Below are 23,094 nucleotides of genomic sequence, written 5' to 3'. Positions count from 1 at the left end.
GTTGATCATTGATCTATTAGCCGTGTGCAGTGCCCCCTCCACCATAATCCACCCTGGTCATATCATAGCGGTGCTTAGGCAAAACCCAACGTCGGTAGTTTCATCAACACCGTCATCACGCCGTCGTGCTGACGGATCTCTCCCTCGAAGCTCTACTGGATCGTGAGTTCGTGGGACATCACCGAGCTGAACGTGTGCAGATCACGGAGGTGCCGTACGTTCGGTACTAGGATCGCTCGATCATGAAGACGTATGACTACATCAACCGCGTTGTCATAACGCTTCTGCTTACGGTCTACAAGGGTACGTGGACGACACTCTCCCCTCTCGTTGCTATGCACCACCATGATCTTGCATGTGCGTAGGATTTTTTTTGAAATTACTACGTTCCCCAACAGTGGCAACCGAGCCAGGTTTATGCGTAGATGTTATATGCACGAGTAGAACACAAGTGAGTTGTGGGCGATACTAGTCATACTGCTTACCAGCATGTCATATTTTGATTCGGCGGTATTGTTTGATGAAGTGGCCCAGACCGACATTATGCGTACGCTTACGCGAGACTAGTTCTACCGACGAGCTTCGCACACAGGTGGCTGACGGGTGTCAGTTTCTCCAACTTTAGTTGAATCGAGTGTGGCTATGCCCGGTCCTTGTTGAAGGTTAAAACAACACTAACTTGGTGAAATATCATTGTGGTATTGATGCGTAGGTAAGAACGGTTCTTGCTCATCCCATAGCAGCCACGTAAAGCTTGCAACAACAAAGTAGAGGACGTCTAACTTGTTTTTGCAGGGCATGTTGTGATGTGATATGGTCAAGACATGAAGCTATATTTTATTGTATGAGATGATCATGTTTTGTAACGAAGTTATCGGCAACTGGCAGGAGCCATATGGTTATCTCTTTATTGTATGCAATGCAATCGCCCTGTAATTGCTTTACTTTATCACCAAGCGGTAGAGATAGTCATATTAGCAATAGTTGGTGAGACGACAATGATGCTTCGATGAAGATCAAGGTGCCAAGCCGGTGACGATGGTGATCATGACGGTGCTTTGGAGATGGAGATCAAAGGCACAAGAAGATGATGGCCATATCATATCACTTATATTGATTGCATGTGATGTTTATCCTTTATGCATCTTATTCTGCTTTGATTGATGGTAGGATTATAAGATGATCTCTCACTAAATTTCAAGGTACAAGTGTTCTCCCTGAATATGCACCGTTGCCAAAGTTCGTCGTGCCGAGACACCACGTGATGATCGGGTGTGATAAGTGACGACCCAGAAGTATAGGGGATCTATCGTAGTCCTTTCGATAAGTAAGAGTGTCGAACCCAACGAGGAGTAGAAGGATATGACAAGCGGTTTTCAGTAAGGTATTCTCTGCAAGCACTGAAATTGTAGGTAACAGATAGTTTTGTGATAAGATAATTTGTAACGGGTAACAAGAAATGAAAGTAAATAAAGTGCAGCAAGGTGTCCCAATCCTTTTTGCAGCGAAGGACAAGACAATTTCTTATACTGAGAAAAGCGCTCCCGAGGACTGATACATCTCCAACGTATCTATAATTTTTGATTGTTCCATGCTATTATATTACCCCTTTTGGATGTTTATGGGCTTTATTTTACACATTTATTTTTGGGACTAACCTACTAACCGGAGGCCTAGCCCGTATTGTTGTTTTTTTTGCCTATTTTAGTATTTCGAAGAAAAGGAATATCAAACAGAGTCCAAACGGAATGAAACCTTCGGGAGCATGATCTTTGGAACGAACGTGATCCAGAGGACTTGGAGTGCAAGTCAAGAAGTAGCCGAGGCTCCCACAAGATAGGAGGGTGCGCCCCCCTGTAGGGCGCCCCCTGTCTCGTGGGCCCCTCGGGTGGCCACCGACGTACTTCTTCCTCCTATATATACCTACGTACCCCAAAAATATCCAGGGAGGAGACGAAACACAATTTCCACTACCGTAACCTTCTCTATCCGCGAGATCCCATCTTGGAGCCTTCGCCGGTGTTCTGCCGGAGGGGGAATCGACCATGGAGGGCTTCTACATCAACATCCTTGCCCCTCCGATGAGTTGTGAGTAGTTTACCACAGACCTACGGGTCCATAATTATTAGCTAGATGGCTTCTTCTCTCTTTTTGGATCTCAATACAATGTTCTCCCCCTCTCTTGTGGAGATCTATTCGATGTAAACTCTTTTTGCGGTGTGTTTGTCGAGATCCGATGAATTGTGGGTTTATGATCAAGTTTAACTATGATTAATATTTGAATCTTCTCTGAATTCTTTTATGGATGATTGAGTTATCTTTGCAAGTCTCTTCGAATTATCAGTTTGGTTTGGCCTACTAGATTGATATTTCTTGCCATGGGAGAAGTGCTTAGCTTTGGGTTCAATCTTTCGGTGTCCTTACCCAGTGACAGAAAGGGTTGCAAGGCACGTATTGTATTGTTGCCATCGAGGATAACAAGATGGGGTTTATATCATATTGCTTGAGTTTATCCCTCTACATCATGTCACCTTGCTTAATGCGTTACTTTATTATTATGAACTTAATACTCTAGATGCAGGCAGGAGTCGGTCGATGTGTGGAGTAATAGTAGTAGATGCAGTCAGGAGTCGGTCTACTTGTTACGGACGTGGTGCCTATATACATGATTATGCCTAGATAATCTCATAATTATTCTCTTTTCTATCAATTGCTCGACAATAATTTGTTCACCCACCGTAATACTTATGCTATCTTGAGAGAAGCCACTAGTGAAACCTATGGCCCCCGGGTCTATCTATTATCATATTTGCTTCCAATCTACTTTTATTTGCATCTTTACTTTTTGCATCTATATTATAAAATACCAAAAATATATTTATCTTATCTTACTATCTTTATTAGATCTCACTTTCGCAAGTGCCCGTGAAGGGATTAACAACCCCTTTATTGCGTTGGTTGCGAGTTCTTTGTTTGTTTGTGTAGGTGCGTGGGACTTTTGAGGAGCCTCCTACTGGATTGATACCTTGGTTCTCAAAAACTGGGGGAAATACTTACGCTACTATTGCTGCATCACCCTCTCCTCTTCAAGGAAAACCAACACAAGCTCAAGTCGTAGCAAGAAGGATTTCTGACGCCGTTGCCGGGGAGGTCTTCGCTCAAGTCAAGATATACCAAGTACCCATCACAAACCCATCTCCCTCGCATTTACATTATTTGCCATTTGCCTCTCGTTTTCCTCTCCCCCACTTCACCCTTGTCGTTTTATTCACCCTCTCTTTCCCAATCCCCTCCTCTCTTTTCGCTTGCCTTTTTCTGCTTGCTTGTGTGCCTGTGTGTCCTTATGGCTTCGCCTAAGGGTCCTGACCACCTTCTCAGAAGGATGGAAGAGATTGAATCAAATATTAGAAGCTTTATGAATTTGCAATTTGAGCGTAATAATTTCTTTAGAAAAGAGCTTAAGGAACAAAAAGATTTTTTGGGATTTATGAACAAAGAGCTTGATGATATGAATAAAGAATTTTATGGTGTTAACGCTCAAATTACCCGGCTTGAAAATGCTATAGCCAAAATTTCTAACAAGCAAGCCACGTTAGTCAATAAGATGGCCGCTAAACCAGAAAAAATAGATGAAAATAATGATGAAGATCTTAAAGTTATTGATGCGTCTCCTATTAGATATATGTTTTGCAATATGAATTTTGATGATTATGGGACTGATGATGAATCAACTTTGCCCAGAAGGCGTCCCAAGAATTCGGAGTCTTTAGATCTTGATGCTAAATTTGGTAAAAGTGGGATTGGAGAGATCACAACTTTAAATAGCATTGAACCCACTATCTCGGATTTCAAGGAATTTGATTATGATAATTGTTCTTTAGAAAGTTGTATTTCCTTGTTGCAATCCGTTGTTAATTCTCCTCATGCTTATAGTCAAAACAAAGCTTTTACCAAACATATTGTTGATGCCTTGATGCAATCTTATGATGAAAAACTTAATTTGTAAGTTTCTATACCTAGAAAACTTAATGATGCATGGGAACCTACTATAAACATTAGAATTAAAGATTATGAGTGTTTTTCTTTGTATGATTTGGGTGCTAGTGTTTCCACGATTCCGAAAACTTTATGTGATATTCTAGGTTTCCATGATCTTGATGATTGCTCTTTAAATTTGCACCTTGCGGATTCCACCATTAAAAAGCCTATGGGAAGGATCAATGATGTTCTTATTGTTGCAAATAGAAATTTGGTGCCCGTAGATTTTATCGTTCTTGATATAAATTGCAATCTTTCTTGCCCTATTATTCTTGGTAGACCTTTCCTTAGAACGATTGGTGCGATTATTGATATGAAGGAAGGGAATATTAGATTCCAATTTCCATTAAATAAAGTCGTGGAACACTTTCCTAGAAAGAAAGTCAAATTACCTTATGAATCTATCATGCGGGCTACGTATGAATTTAGTGCCAAAGAGGGCACTCGTTAGATCTATCTTTGCTTTTATGCCTAGCTAGGGGTGTTAAACGATAGCGCTAGTTGGGAGGCAACCCAATTTTTTCTTTACATTTTTTGTTTTTGCCCCTGTTTAGTAATAAATCTTGCATCTACCTTCTGTTTATATGTGTTTTTATCTTTTAATTAGTGTTTGTGCCAAGTAGAACCTATAGGATAACCTATGATGATAGTTGATTTGATTCTGCTGGAAAACAGAAACTTTGCACGAACGAATTTAGTTTTGTTCAATCACATGAACGTGATTTTGCGTTGATTCTTTTTGCGGCTGATCAATAAACAAATTTTCCATGACTTCCTATTTTGGTAAGATTTTTAGAGTTCCAAAAGTTTTCGTTAGTTACAGATTTCTACAGACTGTTCTGTTTTTGACAGATTCTGTTTTTCGTGTGTTGTTTGCTTATTTTGATGCATCTATGGCCAATAAAATTGAACATATAAAGGATGAGCTAGTGCGCCCAACTAGAGGCATCAGCCACGTCTCCTTTTATTCCCCTCATAGTGCCTCGCGATTTACTGTAGCGTTTCGGCGAGGAGATAAGTCGCGAGCGCTCTCCTCTTCCTTTCCCCTCGCTCGCTTCCTCCTCCCTCACCTGTAGAACCCTAGCTGCTTCCTCTCATCTCCCCTAGCCGCCTCCTCTCCTCTCCCCCGGTTCCTCCTCCCTCACCTACAGAACCCTAGCCGCCTCCTCTCCTCTCCCCAGCCGCGAGGGAGCGTTGCGCGAGCTGCCCCATGCTCGACGTGCACGTCCTCAGCCCCCGTGCCCCTCCGCTCTCTCCTCCCCCTCCCTGTCTCCAACGGAGCCGAGTCTCTCCAGCGGCGGCGGTGCTCGATTTGATATGCAGGAGAGAGAGAGAACATGAGAAGGGGAGAGAGAAGGAAGGAGAGGAGGGACGCCACCATGGGAGAGCAGGGGCAACATGGTCTTCATGGTGGGCATGGAGGAGCAGAGGAGGATGCTGGTGCGGGGTGGGGTCAGAGTAGCAGGAGTTCCAGGTGACGCTCGCGTCATGGTGGAGTGGAGGAGCTCGTCGTACATCGTCACCATCCCCAATCTAGGTTGCTCCCCCTCCTCCTTCCCCAGGTATTATCTCAGTTCTTTGATTCTGTGATTTTGATTTCTCAATTTGTGTTTTTCAGATCTGAGATAGAAAAAGAAGAGAAATAATCTTGTGGAATTTTAGATCTGCAATAGAAACAAAGAGAAATAATTTTGTGGAAGAGCCTGACTAAAAAGAAAGGGGTGAATCATCTGTTTCTCCCATCCATGTTTGTTTCTACATTTTCTTTAAGATGCAGGTTGGCTATTCTTCCTTGTTGTCAGAATCTGAAGTATTTGACCATATGTAGCCACTTCTATCATGTGTCGTATCCTTCCTCTATTTCAAGTTAGTTGTTGTTTCAAACATGTCAATGAAAGACAATAATGTTAAATTGGTTCCCCAAAGGCCAAGGTGGTGATGATCACTTTGTGCTTCTTTTCCTATTCGTTAAAAAATGATTCCGCTGGTTGATGTTGACGTAGGTTTTTATGGTCATGTCAACTGGTACTCCAACTGGCACTGAAATGAGGTAATGGTGTGGGAATTGGGGCTGCAAGGACGTGAAAATGGCCTAGAAGAGAGTTAGCAATGGCATGCGTCCTCAAGTAATTTCTTGCCAATGGTATGCTGCAGATATGATCTATCCTGTTAAATTTTGTTTTATGTAACTATGATGGGCTGTGTATCTTGCTCTTCTTTTGTTACCGTAGTGCACATCTTTAGGCATTACCTTGTGATCACTAACATGTGATTTGTTTATCTTATAATCTATTAATAGGGAAATAAATTTTCATTTATGTTTTTTTAATAACAAAAATAATTGATCAGGCCAGAGGTTTGGAAACCATGTACTGAAGTACTAGATAAGAATAAAAAAAACAATATTCTGCACATTTCCTGAACAATCCATTTTGGGATACTTATTTTGGCTATATAGGTCACTGTATCGTCTGACCCCAACCCTTTATCACTAGCAAAAGAAGATGAGTAAGTTTTAGTATAGTCCAAGTAGGCCACCCCAATGTTATTGGTTTTCATGGTCTTTTGACATGTAAACACTTAGATTGTATCTGGCATGGTTTACAAGTTAAAATCATGTCCTGATGCTTTCTTAGTGTTCTAAAGTGACACATGATAATATGCTCCTGTCTTGGTATATATGGAAACAAGATACCGGCAGTTTTTACGTTTCCAGACTGTTTATTACTCCCTTTGTAAAGAAATATAAGAGTGTTTAGATCGCTACTTTAGTGATCTAAACGCTCTTATATTTCTTTACGGAACTGCCACACATTCACACAGGTTCTTGGTACTCTCTGTAACCTGCAGATGATTTGTGGCGAATCCGGCAACCACAGATCCATTCCCCTGCACAACTTTCGTTTTTTCATTTGATTTGGTACAAGGCCTACTCAGAATGGGTTCCCTGATCTCAAAATTGTCAGTTTTCTTGCCTTTAGTTTATAGGTACCTTAACAAATACATGTATTTACCATATTGGCAGTCAGCACCATACGGCATTCATTCTTCAAGATCTCATATTTGAGGTTAGCAGTTCGAAGTAATGTGAGAGCTTGCATGTTTATAGTTCTAACTAGCTTTTAGTTTAGCGTAGGATAAGTCTTTCATGAATAGTTGGCTGTTTTTTTGCTGGCTGTGCATGACACTGCAATTTTTTCATAATTTTCTTCAAAAATTAACTATTTTCTTATGTCTGACAATTAACTGGTTGTTGCTCCTAGCCGTTGGCTAGTCTGTCGTCCCTGACCACCCTGTCAGTCATCTATACAACTGTGGTTCATGCCTGCGTGCTATCCGCTCCTAAATTCTCACACCATGTCAAGTGTTTATAAGTGATGATCATTGTGGTCTTTAGTTGTCATGGCTGTAATCCAAGCGCATGGGCTTTTGCGGGCTGGTCCAACCGGAGTTTGTTGATGGTAGGGGCTGCGCTCCAGCGACCGTATGGCAGAAGTAGGGATGCAAATGGAAAGAATTTTGAGATGCATAAACTTCCGTCTTTGAATCAGAAATAGAAAATTGTTAGTTTTCTCGTTTCTCAGTTATGCTACCCTGCTGCATGCAGGTTATATAGTGAAAAGCTAAAGAAGTTGTGACGACGATGAAAGGACTGAAAGATTTGCTCGAAGCAAAGACATCTAGCCGAGATACATGTGGTATGAATCTTCAGAGATTGACTTCTTTTCACCTGCTATTGAGATATGTACTTGCTCATAGGTCATAACTCAAGTTACTTCCTTACCTGCACATACAGTAGTGATAAAGTCGACATGATTTTTGTGAGAACCTATTTTTTAATATGACAACATTCTACCTGCCCTCTGTTCTCTTCTATGATATATTTTTCTTTTCATACATTTTGTAGGAACGAAGAGGAGGGATCTTATGTAGAATATGCGACTTCCTTGGTGCTGAAGGTGTGCTATTAAGTCTTAGTTGCTCCTGCAAAATAGGATCTTAATAAACAAAGGATATGCACCGCCAAGCAGTTTGTTGTGTATTTTTTCCCTTCCAACCTTATTGATATGTCTGTTGCTCAAGGTGTTTTTACTTGTTTACTTGATTAACAAGTGAATATAAATTTAAAACACAGGTTAATAAATTTAGCGCAGTCCTTGCTGAAATCTGTATTATTATATGTTGACTTTCCTTTGAATAATATAAGCTGGTCTTGTTACCACAAATGATTGGATACGCTTAATTCTTTTCCATGCATACAAGTTGATTTGATTATCCTGTAATACATTATTACGTTTAGTTAAAAATTTATGTTTTGTAATTCAGATAGGAAACAATGGTATGTGATAATGCCCTTGCTTCTGACAGGGCCTCTTTTTTTAGTCATTCATAGATGTGTGCGAGGGCTGGCTGTCCACCATTTAATGATAGTAGAATAGTTGTAATTATGACAAGATGAGGGGCAGTAATTTTTCTGTGTTTTTCTCCCATTAATTCTGAAATACCTTTGACATGAAAATGTTTCCTGTTTTTTGTCTAACTCGTTGTAAGTTTGTCTCGTGGGTCCATCCATATGAGAACCTTCTCAGTGGGTGTCAAATGGTTGAGTCTTAGTATGTTCTTTTAAGTTCAATTAAAAAGTTCTTATGTGATATCTTAACTGAAACTTAACTATGTCATGGATGGTACATCATTTGATATTTTAACTGAAACTTAACTATGACTAGACCTTCGTCTTGATTCTTAATGCCTTCTTCGTTTTAGTCTCCATCTACATGTGCAATTCATTATTTTCCTAGAGATGTCTATATAATTGTATCATACATTTTTTCTGCTATGTAAATAACACTTCCCTTGGCTTTGGCGGTGGTGGTGCAGGATTCATCGCACGCCAATCAGAGCACCCGAGGAGAAGAGGAGAATGCTCTGAAGAGACGAAATGATATGTTTTTTTTGTTTTGTTTTAAGAGCAAGATAAGAGTTGATATGTAGTCCCCTGACTTCTATACTGATCCACAACACTTCAAGTATATATCAACATCGTATGCTACAAAAAAAGCAAAGTAATCTCTTTTAGTTCTTGTTTCAAATTCGTCTTCGCGCCAATTGGCGCGACAGGTCATCTAGTAGTTTATAAACCATAGAGAAGTTGGAATACAGTAGGTTTAACACCAAAATAAATAAAGAATGAGTTCATTGCAGTACCTTATGTGGTGGTTTTGTTTTCTTTCACTAACGGAGCTTATAAGATTTCCTGTTGAGTTTTGTGTTGTGAAGTTTTCAAGTTTTGGGTAAAGCTTTTATGGACTATGGAATAAGTAGTGGCAAGAGCCTAAGCTTGGGGATGCCCAAGGAACCACAAGATAATCAAGGATAGCCAAAAGCCTAAGCTTGGGGATGCCCCGGGAAGGCATCCCCTCTTTCGTGTTCGTTCATTGGTAACTTTACTTGGAGCTATATTTTTATTCGCTACATGATATGTGTTTTGCTTGGAGCGTCGTGTATTATATAATTCTTTGATTTTTAGTTTACCAAAATCATCCTTGCTGTACACACCTTTTGGGAGAAGCCTATTTGATTAGAATTTTCTAGAATACTCTATGTGCTTCACTTATATCTTTTGAGCTTGATAGTTTTTGCTCTAGTGCTTCACTTATATCTTTTAGAGCACGATGGTGTCTTAATTTTGAAGAAATTTCTAGCCTCTCATGCTTCACTTATATCATTTTGAGAGTCTTTTAGAACAGCATGGTATTTGCTATGGTTACAAAGTTGGTCTTAGAATGATGAGCATCCAAGTTGGGTATAATCAAAACTATCATAGGAAGTGAATTGGATGCTATGATCAATTTGATGCTTGATAATTGTTTTGAGATATAAAGGTAGTAATGTTAGGGTCATGCTAGTGGGTAATTATGAAATTGAGAAATACTTTTGTTGAAGTTGGCAAGTCCCGTAGCATGCACATATGGTAAAAGTTGTGTGACAAATTGGTTGCATGAGGTGCTCTTTTGATTGTCTTCCTTATGAGTGGCAGTCGGGGACGAGCGATGGTATTTTCCTACCAATCTATCCCTCTTGGGGCATGCGTAGTAGTACTTTGCTTCGAGGGCTAAGTAGACTTTTGTAATAAGTATATGAGTTGTTTTTGACTAATGTGAGCCCATGGATATACGCACACTCATCCTTCCACTTTACTAGCCTTTATTATTAATGTGCAACTTTCGCCGGTATCATAAACCCTTTATTATCTTCCTCAAAACAGCCACCATACCTACCTATTATGGCATTTCCATAGCCATTCCGAGATATATTGCCATGCAACTTTCCACCGTTCCGTTCATATGACACGCATTACTTTTGTCATATTGCTCCTTGCATGATCATGTAGTTGACATCGTATTTGTGGCAAGGCCACCTTCATAATTTTCATACATGTCGCTCTTGATTCATTGCATATCCCGGTACACCGCCGGAGGCATTCATATAGAGTCATATCTTGTTCTAGCTTTGAGTTGTAATTCTTGAGTTGTAAATCCATAAAAATGTGATGATATTCATTATTAGATCATTGTCCTAGTGAGGAAAGGATGATGAAGGCTATGATTCCCCCACAAGTCGGGATGAGACTTCGGACTTTACAAAAAGAAAAAAAAGAGAAAAAAAGAGAGAAAGGCCAAAAAGAAAAAAAAGAAAGGCCAAAGAAAAAAAAGAAAAAGAAAAAAAAAGAAAAGAAATAAATAAAATGAGAGAAAAAGAGAGAAGGGACAATGCTACTATCTCTTTTTTCCACACTTGTGCTTCAAAGTAGCACCATGATCTTCATGATAGAGAGTCTCCTATGTTGTCACTTTCATATACTAAGTGGGAATTTTTCATTATAGAACTTGGCTTGTATATTCCAATGATGGGCTTCCTAAAAATGCCCTAGGTCTTCGTGAGCAAGCGAGTTGGATGCACACCCACTTAGTTTCTTTTGTTGAGCTTTCATATATTTATAGATCTAGTGCATCCATTGCATGGTAATCCCTACTCACTCACATTGATATCTATTAATGGGCATCTCCATATAGCCCGTTAATACGCCTAGTTGATGTGAGATTATCTTCTCCCTTTTTGTCCTCACAACCACCACCATATACCACCATAGTGCTATGTCCATGGCTTGCGCTCATGTATTGCATAAGTGTTGAAAAAGCTGAAGCGCGTTAAAAAGTATGAATCAATTGCCCGGCTCGTCATCGGGGTCGTGCATAATGGGAGTATTTTGTGTAATGAAAATGAAGCATGGCCTAACTATATGATTTTGTAGGGATAAGCTTTCTTTGGCTATGCTATTTTGATAGGACATGATTACTTGTTAGTATGCTTTGAAGCATTACTATTTTTATGTTTTATAAGCATTTATTTTGTATTATTTGGAATAAAAAAATTACATTGATAATTATGCTAGGTAGCATTCCACATAAATTTTTATTTTTTTTATCATTTACCTACTCGAGGACGAGCAGGAATTAAGCTTGGGGATGCTTGATACGTCTCCAACGTATCTATAATTTTTGATTGTTCCATGCTATTATATTACCCCTTTTGTATGTTTATGGGCTTTATTTTACACATTTATTTTTGGGACTAACCTACTAACCGGAGGCCCAGCCCGTATTGCTGTTTTTTGCCTATTTCAGTATTTCGAAGAAAAGGAATATCAAACGGAGTCCAAACAGAATGAAACCCTCGGGAGCGTGATTTTTGGAATGAACATGATCCATAGGAGTTGAAGTGCAAGTCAAGAAGCAACCGAGGCTCCCACGAGATAGGAGGGCATGCCCCCTATCTCGTGGGCCCCTCGGGCGGCCAACGACGTACTTTTTCCTCCTATATATACCTACGTACCCCAAAAACATCCAGGGAGGAGACAAAACACAATTTCCACCACCGTAACGTTCTGTATCCGCGAGATCCCATCTTGGAGCCTTCGCCGGCGTTCTGCCGGAGGGGGAATCGACCATGGAGGGCTTCTACATCCACATCCTTGCCCCTCCGATGAGTTGTGAGTAGTATACCACAGACCTACGGGTCCATAGTTATTATCTAGATGGCTTCTTCTCTCTTTTTGGATCTCAATACAATGTTCTCCCCCTCTCTTGTGGAGATCTATTCGATGTAAACTCTTTTTGCGGTGTGTTTGTCGAGATCCGATGAATTGTGGGTTTATGATCAAGTTTATCTATGAATAATATTTAATCTTCTCCGAATTCTTTTATGTATGATTGAGTTATCTTTGCAAGTCTCTTCAAATTATCAGTTTGGTTTGGCCTACTAGAATGATATTTCTTGCCATGGGAGAAGTGCTTAGCTTTGGGTTTAATCTTGCGGTGTCCTTACCCAGTGACAGAAAGGGTTGCAAGGCACGTATTGTATTGTTGCCATCGAGGATAACGAGATGGGGTTTATATCATATTGCTTGAGTTTATCCCTCTACATCATGTCATCTTGCTTAATGCGTTACTCTGTTCATATGAACTTAATACTCTTGATGCAGGCAGGAGTCGGTCGATGTGTGGAGTAATAGTAGTAGATGCAGGCAGGAGTCGGTCTACTTGTTACAGACGTGATGCCTATATACATGATCATGCCTAGATAATCTCATAATTATTCGCTTTTCTATCAATTGCACGACAGTAATTTGTTCACCCACCATAATACTTATGCTTTCTTGAGAGAAGCCACTAGTGAAACCTATGGCCCCCGGGTCTATCTCTTATCATATTTGCTTCCAATCTACTTTTATTTATATCTTTACTTTTTGCGTCTATATTATAAAATACCAAAAATATATTTATCTTATCTTACTATCTTTATTAGATCTCACTTTCGCAAGTGGAGGTGAAGGGATTGATGATATGTCCATTTTGCATCATGCTTTTATATCAATATTTATTGCATTATGGGCTGTTATTACACATTATATCTCAATACTTATGGCTATTCTCTCTTAGTTTACAAGGTTTACCATGAAGAGGGGGAATGCCGACAGCTAGAATTCTGGCTGGAAAAGGAGCAAACATTGGAAACCTATTCTGCACAGCTCCAAAAGTCCTGAAACTCCATGAAACAACTTTTTGGATTTAATAAGAATTTCTGAGCGAAAGAAATAGGCCAGGGGGCCCACACCCTGTCCAGGAGATAGGGGGATGCACCCCCCTATAGGGCACGTCCCCTATCTCTTGGGCCCCCTGGTGGGCCTTCGGCGTCCATCTTCTGCTATATCAACAGTTTTACCCTGGAAAAAATCGTGGGAAAACTTACGGGACGAAACTCCGCCGCCACGAGGGGGAACCTTGGTGGAATCAATCTAGGGCTCTGGCGGAGCTGTTCTGCCAGGGACACTTCCCTCCGGATGGGGGAAATCATCACCAACGTCATCACCAACGATCCTCTCATCGGGAGGGGGTCAATCTCCATCAACATCTTCACCAGCAACATCTCCTCTGAAAACCCTAGTTCATCTCTTGTATCCAATCTTGTATCAAAACCACAAATGGGTACCTGTGGGTTGCTAGTAGTGTTGATTACTCCTTGTAGTTGATGCTAATTGGTTTACTTGGTGGAAGATCATATGTTCAGATCCTTTATGCATATTATTACTCCTCTGATTATGAACATTATTATGCTTTGTGAGTAGTTACGTTTGTTCCTGAGGACATGGGTGAGTCTTGCTATTAGTAGTCATGTAAATTTGGTATTCGTTCGATATTTTGATGAGATGTATGTTATCTTTCCTCTAGTGGTATTATGTGAACGTCGACTACATGACACTTCACCATTAATTGGGCCTAGAGGAAGGCATGGGGAAGTAATAAGTAGATGATGGGTTGCTAGAGTGATAGAAGCTTAAACCCTAGTTTATGCGTTGCTTCCTTAGGGGTTGATACGGACCCATATGTTTAATGCTGTGGTTAGGTTTACCTTAATACTCCTTTTTGTAGTTGCGGATGCTTGCAATAGGGGTTAATCATAAGTGGGATGCTTGTCCAAGTTAGGGCAGTACCCAATTACCGGTCCACCCACATATCAAATTATCAAAGTATTGAACGCGAATCTTATGAACGTGATGACAACTAGCTTGACGATAATTCCCAATGTGTCCTCGGGAGCTCCTTCTTCATTATTATAATTTTTCCAGGCTTATCCTTTGCTACATAAAGGATTGGGACACCTTGCTGCACTTTATTTACTTTATTTACTTTTTGCTCGTTACTATTTATCTTATGACAAAACTATGTATTACCTACAATTTTAGTGCTTGCAGAGAAAACCTTACTGAAAACCACTTATCATTTCCTTCTGCTCCTCATTGGGTTCGACACTCTTACTTATCGAAAGGACTACGATAGATCCCCTACACTTGTGGGTCATCAAGACTCTTTTCTGGCGCCGTTGCTGGGGAGTGTAGCACTTTTGGTGAGTGGAACTTGGTAAGGAAACATTTATATAGTTTGCTGAAATTTTCTGTTACTTGTCACTATGGAAACTAATCCTTTGAGGGGCTTGTTTGGGGTATATTCACCCCAACCAGAAGACCAAAGAGATGCTCCTCAACCTAATGAACTTTATGAAAATATTCACTTTTAGATTCCTTCGGGTATGATAGAAAAACCGTTAGCTAATCCTTTTGCAGGAAACGAAACATTGCATCCCGATTTACACCTTATCTTTGTGGATGAAGTTTGTGGATTATTTAAGCTTGCAGGTATTCCCGATGATGTTGTCAAAAGGAAGGTCTTCCCTTTATCTTTGAAGGGAGATGCAATGACATGGTATAGGCTATGTCATGATACGAGATCTTGGAATTATAAGCGATTGAAGTTGGAATTTCACCAGAAGTTTTATCCTATGCATCTTGTTCATCGTGACCGTAATTACATATATAATTTCTGGCCTCGCGAAGGAGAAAGAATCACTCAAGCTTGGGGGAGGCTTAAGTCAATGTTGTATTCATGCCCCAATCATGAGCTCTCTTGGGAAATGATTATTCGGAATTTTTATGCTCGACTTTCTCTCGATAATCGCAACCTGCTCGATACTTCCTGTGCCGGTTCTTATATGCTGAAGATTATTGATTTCAATTGGGACTTATTGGAAAGAATTAAACATAACTCTAAAGATTGGGGTTCCGACAATGGTAAGGAGTCAGGTATGACACCTAAGTTCGATTGTGTTAAATATTTTATGGATACTGATGCTTTCCATGGATTTAGCTCTAAGTATGGACTTGACTCTGAGATAGTAGCTACTTTTTGTGAATCTTTTGCAACTCACGTTGATCTCCCTAAAGAGAAGTGGTTTAAATATAATCCTCATGTTGAAGTGAAAGTAGTTGCACGTATTACAGTCGAAGAATAGACTATTACATATAGTGATCCTATTGTTCCTACTGCTTATGTTGAAAAACCTCCTTTTCCTGTTAGGATAAAAGATCACGCTAAAGCTTCGACTGTTGTTCGTAAGAGTAATACTAGGACCTATACACCTCCTGAGAAAATTTATGCTGAACCTAGAATTGCTATGGTTAAAGATCTCTTGGATGAGGATTTAGATGGGCATGTTATTTCTTTCTTGGGTGAGACTGCTAATATTGCTAGACCTGATACTAAGACACGTAGACCTGTTGTAGGCATGCCTATTATTTCTGTTAAAATAGGAGATCATTGTTATCATGGCTTATGTGATATGGGTGCTAGTGCTAGTGCGATACGTTATGATCTTTATAAAGAAATTATGCACGATATTGCACATGTTGAATTATAAGACATTGATGTTACTATTAAGCTTGCTAATAGGGATACCATCAAACCTATTGGGATTGTTAGAGATGTTGAAGTTTTGTGTGGGAAGGTTAAATACCCTGCCGATTTTCTTGTTCTTGCTTCACCACAAGATGATTTTTGTCCCATTATTTTTGGTAGACCCTTCTTGAATACATCTAGTGCTAAGATTAACTCTGGAAGGAATATTGTCACTGTTGGCATAGATGGTATGTCTCATCAGTTTAATTTTTCGAAGTTTAGTAGACAACCTTGTGAAAGGGAACCATCTAGTAAGGATGAAATTATTGGTCTTGATTCCATTGCTGTTCCTCCAACTGATCTGTTAGAACAATATTTACTAGACCATGAAAACGATATGTTTATGAAGGAAAGGGAAGAAATAGATGAGGTGTTCCTTAAATAGGAACCTATGCTGAAACATAACCTTCCCATTGAAATTCTTGGGGATCCCCCTCCACCCAAGGGTGATCCCGTGTTTGAACTCAAACCCTTACCTAATAATCTTAAGTATGCTTATCTTTATGAAAAAGAAATATATCCTGTTATTATTAGTGCTAACCTTACAAAGAAAGAGGAAGAAAGATTATTGAAAACTCTGAAGAAGCACCGAGCCGCTATTGGATATACTCTGGATGATCTTAAGGGCATTAGTCCCACATTATGTCAACACAAAATTTCAGTAGAGAAAGATGCCAAGCCAGTTAGAGATCCTCAAAGACGATTAAATCCCAAAATGAAGGAAGTGGTAAGAAAGGAGATTCTAAAGCTCCTTGAGGCAGGTATTATTTATCCCGTTGCTGATAGTGAATGGGTAAACCCTTTCCATTGTCTCCCTAAAAAGGGAGGTATTACCGTTGTTCCTAACGATAAAGATGAACTGATCCCGCAAAGAATTATTATAGGTTATATGATGGTAATTGATTTCCGTAAGTTAAATAAAGCTACTAAGAAAGATCATTACCCTTTACCTTTTATTGATCAAATGCTAGAAAGGCTATCCAAACACACACATTTTTGCTTTCTAGATGGTTATTCTAGCTTCTCTCAAATACCTGTGTCAGCGAAGGATCAATCTAAAACTACTTTTACTTGCCCTTTTGGTACTTTTGCTTATAGACGTATGCCTTTCGGTTTATGGTAATGCACCTGCTACCTTTCAAAGATGCATGATGGCTATATTTTCTGATTTTTGTGAAAAGATTTGTGAGGTATTCATGGATGATTTCTCCGTCTATGGATCCTCTTTTGATGATTGTTTGAGCAACCTTGATCGAGTTTTGCAGAGATGCGAAGACACTAGTCTCGTCCTGAATTGGGAAAGTGTCACTTTATGGTTAATGAAGGCATTGTCTTGGGGCACAAGATCTCCGAGATAGGTATTGAAGTTGATAAAGCCAAAGTTGATGATATTGAAAAGATGCCATGTCCCAAGGACATAAAAGGTATAAGAAGTTTCCTTGGTCACGCCGGCTTTTATAGGAGGTTCATTAAGGACTTTTCTAAAATCTCTAGGCCTCTGACTAATTTATTGCAAAAAGATATTTCTTTTGTCTTTGATGATGATTGTGTAGAATCATTTGAAGTACTTAAGAAAGCTTTGATCACTGCACCTATTGTTCAGCCACCTGATTGGAATTTACCTTTTGAAATTATGTGCGATGCAAGTGATTATGTTGTAGGTGATGTTTTAGGGCAAAGAGTCGATAAGAAATTGAATGTTATCCAGTATGCTAGTAAGACTCTTGATACTACCCAGAGAAATTATGCTACTACTAAAAAAGAGTTCTTAGCAGTTGTGCTTGCATGTGATAAGTTTAGACATTATATTGTTGATTCCAAAGTTACTATTCACACTGATCATGCTGCTATTAAATATCTTATGGTAAAGAAAGATGCTAAGCCTCGACTCATTAGATGGGTTCTCTTGCTCCAAGAATTTGACTTTCATATTATTGATAGAAAGGGAGCTGAGAACCCCGTTGTAGACAACTTGTCTAGGTTAGAGAATGTGCTTGATGACCCACTGCCTATTAATGATAGCCTTCCTGATGAACAATTAGCAGTCGTCAATGCTTCTCATACTGCTCCTTGGTATGCTGACTATGCTAATTACATTTTTGCTAAATATATACCGCCTAGTTTCACATACCAGCAAAAGAAAAAGTTCTTTTATGATTTAAGACATTACTTTTGGGATGATCCACACCTTTATAAAGGAGTAGATGGTGTTATTAGACGTTGTGTGCCTGAGCATGAACAAGAACAAATCCTACGTAAGTGTCACTCTGAATCTTATGGAGGACACCACGCTGGAGACAGAATTGCACACAAGGTACTACAATCTGGTTTTTATTGGCCTACTCTCTTCAAAGATGCTCGTAAGTTTGTCTTATCTTGTGATGAATGTCAAAGAATAGGTAACATTAGTAGACGTCAAGAAATGCCTATGAATTACTCTCTTGTTATTGAACTGTTTGATGTTTGGGGCTTTGATTATATGGGACCTTTACCTGTCTCTAATGGTTATACACATATTTTAGTTGCTGTTGATTACGTTACTAAGTGGGTAGAAGCTATTCCAACTAGTAGTGCTGATCATAACACTTCTATTAAAATGCTTAAATAAGTTATTTTTCCGAGGTTTGGAGTCCCTAGATATCTTATGACTGATGGTGGTTCAGACTTTATTCATGGTGCTTTCCGTAAGATGCTCGCTAAATATGATGTCAATCATAGAATAGCATCTCCTTATCATCCATAGTCCAGTAGTCAAGTAGAGTTGAGCAATAGAGAGCTCAAATTAATTTTGTGAAAGACTGTGAATATATCTAGGAAGAATTGGTCCAAGAAACTTGATGATGCAATATGGGCATATCGAACTGCATACAAAAATCCTATGGTTATGTCTCCATACAAGATGGTTTATGGAAAAGCTTGTCATTTACCTCTTGAGCTCGAACATAGGGCATATTGGGCTATCAAAGAGCTCAATTATGACTTCAAACTTGCCGGTGAGAAAAGGTTATTTGATATCAGCTCACTTGATGAATGGAGAACTCAAGCTTATGAGAATGCCAAGCTTTTCAAAGAAAAAGTCAAACGCTGGCATGATAAGAGGATACAAAAGCGTGAGTTTAACGTAGGAGATTATGTGTTATTGTTCAACTCTCGTTTAAGGTTTTTTGCAGGAAAACTTCTCTCAAAATGGGAAGGTCCCTACGTTATCGAGGAGGTCTATCGTTCTGGTGCTATAAAAATCAACAACTTCGAAGGCACAAACCCGAGGGTGGTAAACGGTCAAAGAATTAAACATTATATTTCAGGTAATCCTATCAATGTTGAAACTAATATTATTGAAACAATAACCCCCGTGGAATACATAAGGGACACTTTCCAGAATGTTCCAGACTTCGAAAAGGCATAGGTATGTGGTATGGTAAGTAAATCGACTCCAAAACAACTCTCATGGCAATTTTTATCAGTTTTGGATTATTTATGAATTTTTGGAAGAAAGAAGTAGTCCAAAAGGGACACGAGGCTCCCACGATAGAGGAGGGTGCCCCCCTATAGGGCACGCCCACCCTGTCTCGTGGGTACCTCGTGTGCCTCCCGGACTCCGTTTTCTTGTATGTTACATATTTTGGTCGGTAAAAATTCATTATATATACTCCCGAAGGTTTTGACCACTGTATCACGCAAATATCCCGTGTTTTCATTTCGAGCTATTCCTGTTGCAGAATAAAGCAAGATGTCTTCTCAGGAGTCAGTTGGGGAGAGCCGGGTGTCTCACGCAACGCCAGGTACAGGAGCAAATAGCGATGCCTATCACTTTAGACCATCAACGGAGGATGAGATGGAGGCTGATTTGAAAAGAATAGATGCCATGGAGGAAGATCAAGAAGTTACCTCTCGTCTCCGAGCAGAATTCACTATGGGGGAATTACCTGCTTCGGTCATCCCTTCCAACTCTAGATTTCTTTCTTATGAAAATATGAAAAAGAGTTTCACTTGTTCTCCAGAAGCTATGCAGCATCCTTGGGTAAAAGGAGCCTTGGCCGTTACGGGCAAGCTCCGTAAAGAAATTATGGACCTCAAACAACAAGTCAATAAGCTCGAGGAGGAGAACCGTATCCTAAAGGGCATCATCGCCAAGAAGATCATAACACCAACGGTGAAGAAGGAGAAATAATCACATGGGTATGGGCACTCCCCTTGGCATCTTCCAAGCTTGGGGGAGGTGCCCCGGTATGTATCACCATAACACTCCTATCTTTACCGCTTTATTTAGTTTGATCCTTTTAGAAGTATCTTGATCTAGTAGTTTGAAGTTTTGATATCAAGTAGTTTTTAGTTTTGCATTGTGATCTCTTTATGTAATCGAGTCCGTGTGCTATCTATAATAAAGATTAGTGTTGAGTCAAGGGCTTTGCTATGTTGCTATGATCTTGAGAAAGTCGAAAGAATAAAAGAGTTCATATTGATCTTATGGATAGTGATAACTTCACCCATAGTAAGTATGAGGCATAAAAATTGTTGAGAGTTGATGAACGTAGCCTTGGTCATCGTTGCAATTAATAGGAAGTGATAAGGAAAGAGGGGTTCACATATAAATATATTATCTTGGACATCTTTTATGATTGTCAAGCACTCATTTAGTATGACATGCTAAAAGAGTTGATGTTGGACAAGGAAGGCAATGTAATGGTTTATGTTTTCCGACATCTGAGTTAAAGTATATTGTCATTGACCTTCCAAACATGTTGAGCTTGCCTTACCCCCTCTTGCTAGCCAAACTCCTTGCACCAAGTAGAGATACTACTTGTGCTTCCAAGTATCCTTAAACCCAGTTTTTCCATGAGAGTCCACCATACCTACCTATGGATTGAGTAAGATCCTTCAAGTAAGTTGTCATCGGTGCAAGCAATAAAAATTGCTCTCTAAATATGTATGACTTATTAGTGCAGAGAAAATAAACTTTGTACGAACTTGTTGTGGAAGTAATAAAAGCGACGGACTGCATAATAAAGGTCCACATACAAGGGGCAATATAAAGTGACGTTCTCTTGCATTAAGATTTCGTGCATCAACCCTAAACGCGCATGACAACCTCTGCTTCCCTCTGTGAAGGGCCTATCTTCTACTTTATGTTTTTACTTTATGCTTGAGTCAAGGTGATCCTCACCTTTCCCTTTTTCATTTTATCCTTTGGCAAGCTCTTCGTGTTTGAAAGATCATAATATATATATCCAATTGGATGTAAGTTAGCATGGTCTATTATTGTTGACATCACCAAAAGGTGAATACGTTGGGAGGCAACACAATAAGCCCCTATCTTTCTCAGTGTCCGGCTGAAACTTTATAACCACAAGTATTGCGTGAGTGTTAGCAATTATAGGATACTACGAGATACTTGAGCATGTTAGCTTGCTGAAAAGCTCTATTATTGACTCTTTCTGATGTTACGATAAATTGCAATTGCTTCAATGACTGACATTATAGTTTGTTAGTTCCCAATGAAGTTTTTGAACCATACTTGACATTGTGAATTTCTTATTACTTGAGCATACGAAATTATATGACAAAATCTATATATGTTGCTCTTATTAGAATGATTATGATGCCCTCATGTCCGTATTTTATTTTTATCGAGACCTCTATCTCTAAACATGTGGACATATTTTTCGATTTCGGCTTCCGCTTGAGGACAAGCGAGGTCTAAGCTTGGGGGAGTTGATACATCATTTTGCATCATGCTTTTATATCAATATTTATTGCATTATGGGCTGTTATTACGCATTATATCTCAATACTTATGGCTATTCTCTCTTATTTTACAAGGTTTACCATGAAGAGGTGGAATGCTGACAGCTGGAATTCTGTCTGGAAAAGGAGCAAACGTTGGAAACCTATTCTGCACAGCTCCAAAAGTCCTGAAACTCCACGAAATAACCTTTTGGATTTAATAAGAATTCTAAGCGAAAGAAATAGGCCAGGGGCCCACACCCTATCTCGGAGCAAGGGGGTGCGCCCCTACAGGGCGCCCCCTATCTCCTGGGCCCCCTGGTGGGCCCCGGCGTCCATCTTCTGCTATATCATCACTTTTACCCTGGAAAAAATCACGGGCAAGCTTACGGGACGAAACTCCGCCGCCACGAGGGGGAACCTTGGCGGAATCAATCTGGGGCTCTGGCGGAGCTGTTCTGCCGAGGACACTTCCCTCCGGGAGGGGAAATCATCACCAACGTCATCACCAACGATCCTCTCATCGGGAGGGGGTAAATCTCCATCAACATCTTCACCAGCACCATCTCCTCTAAAAACCCTAGTTCATCTCTTGTATCCAATCTTGTATCAAAACCACAAATTGGTACCTTTGGGTTGCTAGTAGTGTTGATTACTCCTTGTAGTTGATGCTAATTGGTTTACTTGGTGGAAGATCATATGTTCAGATCCTTTATGCATATTATTACTCCTTTGATTATGAACATGAATATCCTTTGTGAGTAGTTACGTTTGTTCCTGAGGACATGGGTGAAGTCTTGCTATTAGTAGTCATGTAAATTTGGTATTCGTTCGATATTTTGATGAGATTTATGTTTTCTTTCCTCTAGTGGTGTTATGTGAATGTCGACTACATGAAACTTCACCATTAATTGGGCCTAGAGGAAGGCATGGGGAAGTAATAAGTAGATGATGGGTTGCTAGAGTGATAGAAGCTTAAACCCTAGTTTATGCGTTGCTTCGTTAGGCGTTGATATGGACCCATATGTTTAATGTTGTGGTTAGGTTTACCTTAATACTCCTTTTTGTAGTTGCGGATGCTTGCAATAGGAGTTAATCATAAGTGGGATGCTTGTCCAAGTTAGGGCAGTACCCAAGTACCGGTCCACCCACATATCAAATTATCAAAGTACCCAACGCGAATCTTATGAACGTGATGAAAACTAGCTTGACGATAATTCCCAATGTGTCCTCGGGAGCTCCTTCTTCATTATTAGAATTTGTCCAGGCTTATCCTTTGCTACATAAAGGATTGGGCAACCTTCTTGCACTTTATTTACTTTATTTACTTTTTCCTTGTTACTATTTATCTTATCACAAAACTATCTATTACCTACAGTTTCAGTGCTTGTAGAGAAAACCTTACTGAAAACCGCTTATCATTTCCTTATGCTCCTCGTTGGGTTCGACACTCTTACTTATTGAAAGGACTATGATAAATCCG

Source organism: Triticum dicoccoides, chromosome 1B (genome assembly GCF_002162155.2).
Source record: "Triticum dicoccoides isolate Atlit2015 ecotype Zavitan chromosome 1B, WEW_v2.0, whole genome shotgun sequence".
Lineage (NCBI taxonomy): Eukaryota > Viridiplantae > Streptophyta > Magnoliopsida > Poales > Poaceae > Triticum > Triticum dicoccoides.
This window is presented reverse-complemented; position numbering follows the sequence as displayed.